Source organism: Sebastes fasciatus, chromosome 13 (assembly GCF_043250625.1).
Source record: "Sebastes fasciatus isolate fSebFas1 chromosome 13, fSebFas1.pri, whole genome shotgun sequence".
In the NCBI taxonomy this organism is placed as follows: Eukaryota; Metazoa; Chordata; class Actinopteri; order Perciformes; family Sebastidae; genus Sebastes; species Sebastes fasciatus.
The window spans coordinates 15,890,326-15,896,700 of NC_133807.1; positions in this window are offsets into that span (position 1 = coordinate 15,890,326).

A 6,375-nucleotide genomic window follows, 5' to 3' on the forward strand; every position below is an offset into this window, starting at 1 on the left:
GTTCCTATTGTGATTATATTTCCTTTTATTCTAAATCTTATTTTTACTGTCTTCTAATTATTCTAATATAATAATAATAATAATAATATTAGTATTAATAATAATAATAATAATAATAATAATAATAATAATAATTATTATTATTATTATAATTATTATTATTTATTGCACACTAGTAATTTTGCACAGCCTTAAAAGTATGTTTTCAAAGTAAGAGTATTATTTCAAACAGGCAATGATACATAATGCATGCATTATATTTGGGGTAAGAAGACAAAACTACATGAAATACTACTGCACATTGTTGTACATTGCTGAACAATGGTGTACAAACTAGGAATAAAGCAATGTCCTGTTAAATCTTTCATTTTGCTTCATACACTGGAAATAATTTGGTGTTTGCATCTTCTCCTTCCTTTTCCTTCCACTTGTTTTACACAGGAGATATCATTCATTATCAGTCAGTGTGTTTTGACTTTTGAATAATATGTTATACAGGTAATCAGGCAGTATACAGTGTATACCTCTCTCTCACACAGACTCACAGTATAAACATCTCTCTGTGTGTGAGTGAGCCCGTATATGTTTCCAGAAGGATAACTGAGCATCAGTGATCGTCTCCGCTGTCACTCATCAGGCCTCAAGTGGGTTTGATAAACACATCTTGGAATCTAATTAAGATGTCATTCACGCACTGCAAATGTCAGGACATCTGATTAATATACATAAAGTTGTCCGTCAGTGTGATGGATGTCAGTTACATGCAGTGCAGATATTTCACAGGGGACTGGTTGTCATGTGATGAATGATGCTACCATCTTTGCACATCTGGCCTTTTCAACATCTGCATTCATCATTTCTCTTGAGTCTTAACAAACCACTGATTATAACTCAACTCCATATTAATGGCTACAATCTCTATATGTGTGTTCTGCCATTTTGAAGACTGTTGTCTACGTTGCATCATCACCTGGCAGCTGCGCCGTGAGTCATATCAAACACCCACATGTCGTCCTGCAGGGATCTGTGGAGCTGACGGCAGATGGTGAACGCAGCGTGTGCAGAAGTCACTTTTGTGATGTATCTTGATTATTTCTGTAATTTACATTCTCACATTGACTTAAATGGCTACAGGTGGACAGTAACAAGATTACTGGAGTACAATTTTGATGTACTGGTGTTTGATATTACTAACCGTATCGGTATAATAACCATCATTTATAAATTGTAAATGGAGAGTTAATTAAACCTAGTTAATAGTTATTTTACTGTTAACAAGAATTTGTATAATACGACGAAGTATTAGGGCCACATTGAGGAAAAATAAGTTACAAGTATAAATAAGTTATAACTTTATCTTGTAATATTACGACTTTCTTTCTCGTAAAGTTATGACTTTATTCTTGTAATATTATGACTTATTTTTCTTGAAAAAGTATACCTCTGTTCTCATTAAATTACGACTTTTTTCTCGTAATATTATGACTCTATTCTCGAAATCTCCAATTTTTTACCCCCTCAATGTGGCCCTCATACTCTGTCGTAGTATAAAAACCAAAGTGTAAGTGTATTATTTTCTGGTCATGCTAGCTGTTTCCCTCTGTTTCCAGTCTTTGTGCTAAGCTAAGCTAACTGTCTGTAGCGTCATATTTACTGTACAGACATGAGAGTCAGTAAATCAGGGTAAGAAAGCAAAGACACGTATTTGCCAAAATGTTGAACTATTCCTTTAAGCCCCTTTTCCTCGGAGAGGCTTGTTTTTTTGCAACACATATAAATTATTTATCATTATGCACACGTGATTTACAGAAACGTAGGAGGGAGTAGTGATCTGGAAAAGAGGTGGTGAACTCCCACACACTGTCAGCACTAATACGTTTATTCAAGCAACAATCGAGCAAGAAAATGTCTCAGTTACCACAGAGATAGTAATGATGGGGGTGCAGTCACAGCAGCACATTAATCAATAATAACCAGGCTAACAACTGTGGACACATCAGAAATACCAATTAAGACACTGATTAGTTGATTAAGACATTTCTCCTTTTCCAACCCTGACTGTAATGACTGTTGGGCATGTTTCCTCATATACCCATAAATAATGTACAGTAAAAAACATCTGGTGTTCCAGTAAACAAGGAATTTGTATTCATGACGTTAACGTGGTTGATTTACGAGCCGCTCTAATCAGGGGTTTTTTATGAGCTGTGTTTGCGACCACAAACACAAACACTTGTGTTTCCTGACTACAGATTCATTCAGTTGTCACCACCTCTGAAGCTTTTCTCTCTTTTATTTAGCTAATTTTTGCCTCCTTGTTATGTTTGAGTAATTGTGGGGCCTAAATCGCAGACATTATCCAACAATTTGCAACAAAAAAGAGGAGCCATTAGAGGAAAGTGTGAAAAAATAAACATTTTGTGTTGCAGAATACGTTGTTTCTACTTTAATCCTGTAAATCATCCTTCATATCAACAGGCAACAACAGCTGTCAGTGTGTCAGTGTGCAGACTTGACTAAGACTTGCACCAAACTGCATGTGATTATCATAAAGTGGGCATGTCTGTAAAGGGGAGACTCGTGGGTACCCATAGAACCCATTTTCATTCACATATCTTGAGGTCAGAGGTTGTGGGACCCCTTTGAAAATGGCCATGACCGTAAATTTGGAGTGTTATTTAGCCTCCTTCACCACAAGCTAGTATGACATTAGGTCAAACCTTAGGTTTTCTAGTTTCATACGATAACAGAATCTTCACTCTAGCTTTAAAACGGAGCCCACTACAACCTAAAAATCGCAAGTTGTATTAATTTGTTAAAAAAATTAGTGGCATTAAAGAAAATTTGTGTTAACGCGTTATCACGTTAACTTTGACAGCCCTAGTTTTAAAACGAAAACATATTAGTGTGAATGTAGCCTTGGAGTTAATTAAAGATCAAGAGAAAATTTGCTAACACCTGTTCAATGACCTCTATTAATACCTGGAGACTAAAAAGGGGAAGGGCCACCAAACAAGTGAGGAGAGAGAGCTACAACATAACTGTAAAAATGACAATTTGTCGTTTTATGTTGGTTTTCTTCTCATGTAACTCCAAAGCAAATTACTGTTTCCAAAAATCACAAACTTTTGATTTAAGAAACGAGAATATTCCGAATTTGTAGCCTATTTATGGATTATTTACCTACAATACTACTGAAGACAATTAAGACAAAAGTCAACAGTTTCACTAAAACACATCTTTTTATTTCTTCTTACCTCAAATCTAAATGATATAATCAATGACAGATTTGTCTTTATGGCACAAAATATTGAAACTGCAGCAAAAACAAACAAATAAATACAATCCACTTTATATAATATACAAAAACAACCTGCATCCTGCAGAATAATTGTTGCCCTGATGATGGTTTGAAGAGATGTAAAACAGTTTTACAGTGTGATCTCTGCTGATGAAGGTGTATGTCCCATTGGGAAACTGTTCCTGCACTTTAATCAACACCAACACTTCAGTTTAAGTGTAAGTAATAAAGACTCCCACTCGTTTAGTGGGATGAAACTCCTCATGCATCCTGATTAGACAGTGTTAATAAATAGGCATTATTCTGTATTTGCATGTGCTAAATGTGCAGCAGAATAAGCTGAGATATTTAGTCCGACCCCAAAGGGAAGCATTAATGTTCATTAGGATCATGTGTGTGGTGTTTGCACAGGGTTTCCATAGTTTCTCCTGCCAAAAAAAGAGTGAATAATAGGCTATTAGAGTTAACTTGTCCATATTGTACGTGGGTGAGATTCTGTAGGCAGAGAATGTGAGTCATCAGCAGAACTTCAACTGACTATCACCTCTCCTGGAACAGATAGCACAGGTGGGTTATCACTGAGGGGAGTCGGGGATCGCACGGCCCAGCAGCTCAATATTTATAGCCCAACACACAAACACTAGTAAACACCTTCTTCACAGAGAGAGAGAAGCAAACACACACCGCTCCACTTGCCCTGAACAAATCTCCACTCTCATCAAACTGCCAACCCCCCTCGGGGGCTTTGGCAAATAAAGTACAGCCATGCAAATCCCTTTTTAATGTGGCTTTAATGATGGCTTTATGCTCCTCAGTGGATCTTTGCAGAAGGTGAGCGTGGGCGTGTGGGCTGAAGACCAGCCGAGCAGCAGCAGCAGAGACACACTGACACCAGTTTCACTGTGTTTGCAGCTAAATATAACTGAGTGTGTGGTGTGTCAGACCTCATGAATGAACGGCTGGGAGGTGAGTTTCTAATGAATGATGGAGACTTTCGATTTTACCTGCATGGTACTCGTCAGTGGTGGAAAGTACATTTACTCAAGTACTGCACTGTAAGTTATCAACACACAGTAAAATGTGTCAAAAGCAGTGGTTTAAGAATTACTCAGGTCTTCTACTTCAGTATCACGATGTAGAAATCAACACATTCTCACTATCAACTCGTCAAATACCGCCGCTTGGTCAGTGCCCTTCGGCATCGGAGATCGATGCACAGGGTACCCCTCTAGCGTTACTACGCTTGTTACATGCACAGTGTCCTTTCAAAATAAACTTCCGTTTGCACAGGAAGTTAGGTTTATGCAACACAACCACTTACGTAGGGTTAGGAAACAGGCGTGGTTGACGTTAACTTCAGGAGGAACCATGAAGAACTAATGTTGCGTTACTGAGCGCCAGTTGAAGAAAATTATACCCAAGATAATTTTGTTTGTACTAAAACTATGCAGTGGCCGACAAAAAACAAATTGGAGTAGCAAAACCTGTGGGTTGAAAATTACAGATGGAGACACAAATGGCATTATATTTGGTGACAAGTGCATTATGACTTGTTTAGGGCTCGGGACTCAAAGTTTAGGACTCAAGACTTGAGTAAAGTAACTAAAGTTTTCAAATGTAATGGGAAAAAAAGTACAATATTTGCCTTTGAATTGTAGTAGACTAGACGTGTAAAGTAGCATAAACTAGACATATTTAAGTAAAGTAAAAGTACCTCAGTAGGCCTACCTGAGTAAATGTACTTACTTACTTTCCACTACTGGCCAAAAGTTGGGTGAGCGTCCCTGTGGAAGCCCAGTATTCATGTTAAAGAGTAACTTAAGACTGAAGTAAATCACAACAGGCACTTTATTACATTATCTATTGATCCTGGTCTCATTTTACAGTGTTTATTGCAACAGAAGTCCTTTTCCTTTTTTCCAGTAATTCTGTCCTCTAGACTGCAAAAACATCTGTGAAAAATCTTTGACGTACCCCAGGACAATCCCAAACACTACGAGGCGACGTCACGTTCCCCAACAAATAAATACAACAGTCGCCAATCAGCAGGGTGGATAGTATGGAGTATGAAAGATTGAGGGCTTACAACTTCAGTCATTGTCACTGCTTTCAATTAAGGCCAGTGAAAAAGACGCATCAGGTCACGTAAGTGAAATGCAAGGCGTTACCAGCTGGGATACATGTAAAAATGACAGTTATAGTTATATACTGTATAGTTATGTCTGTAGCTATGAATCTATGAATTCTAGGTAACTTCCATACTTAAGTTACGCCACTTCCAGAGTTAATTTAACCCAAACCACGATCTTTTCCTAAACCTAAGTAGTTTTTGTCATGTAACTTCCGTACTTAAGTTACGCCACTTCCAGTGTGGCGTAATTTAACCACAATCTTTTCCGAAACCTAACTAAGTGGAATAACTTATACGAACCGTTGTATGAGAATACGTTGGCTCATGTACGGGTTACAAGTGTGTTTGTGTTTCTTTCAATTAGTTAAATGTATAAAAATAAGCTGGAGAAATTATCTCATGTTGCAAATTTGTGGCCAGATTTGCAAGATTTATTCAAACAGCAAAACAACACGAAAAGAACGAGATGTTTAGACTTCTGACAGACTGAAAAAACAATCAACGACATTGTCGTTGAGCAAAAATGGCACTAACATTAAAAATATAAAGCTGTCACAAAAGACAAAAGAGACCTAAGAGATCAAGAGCAAAACAAACAAATTAAAAATGATAAAAAAAAGATACAAATTAAATCAGTTTTAATCGGGGAAAATGATCTGTCCTCCAAAGGTGGACATGTTGTTTAGCATTATGAAGTTTGTTATTTCTCATAATTAACCTTAAAAGAGTACTCCATCAATTAAGCATTGCACTCCTATACCATTGTTGGACTCATAATGGACAATTAAAAAAATAAATCTAAATCGATGCAGCAGAATAAGAGATATTGTCTTTTTTATTCCACGTATCCTTCTTCCTTGTCAAAAGCTGGTGCACACATTTCCCCACAATGCAACTCAACCACCAACAGTTGGGTCAGAGATTTGTGTGTGTGTAATGCTAG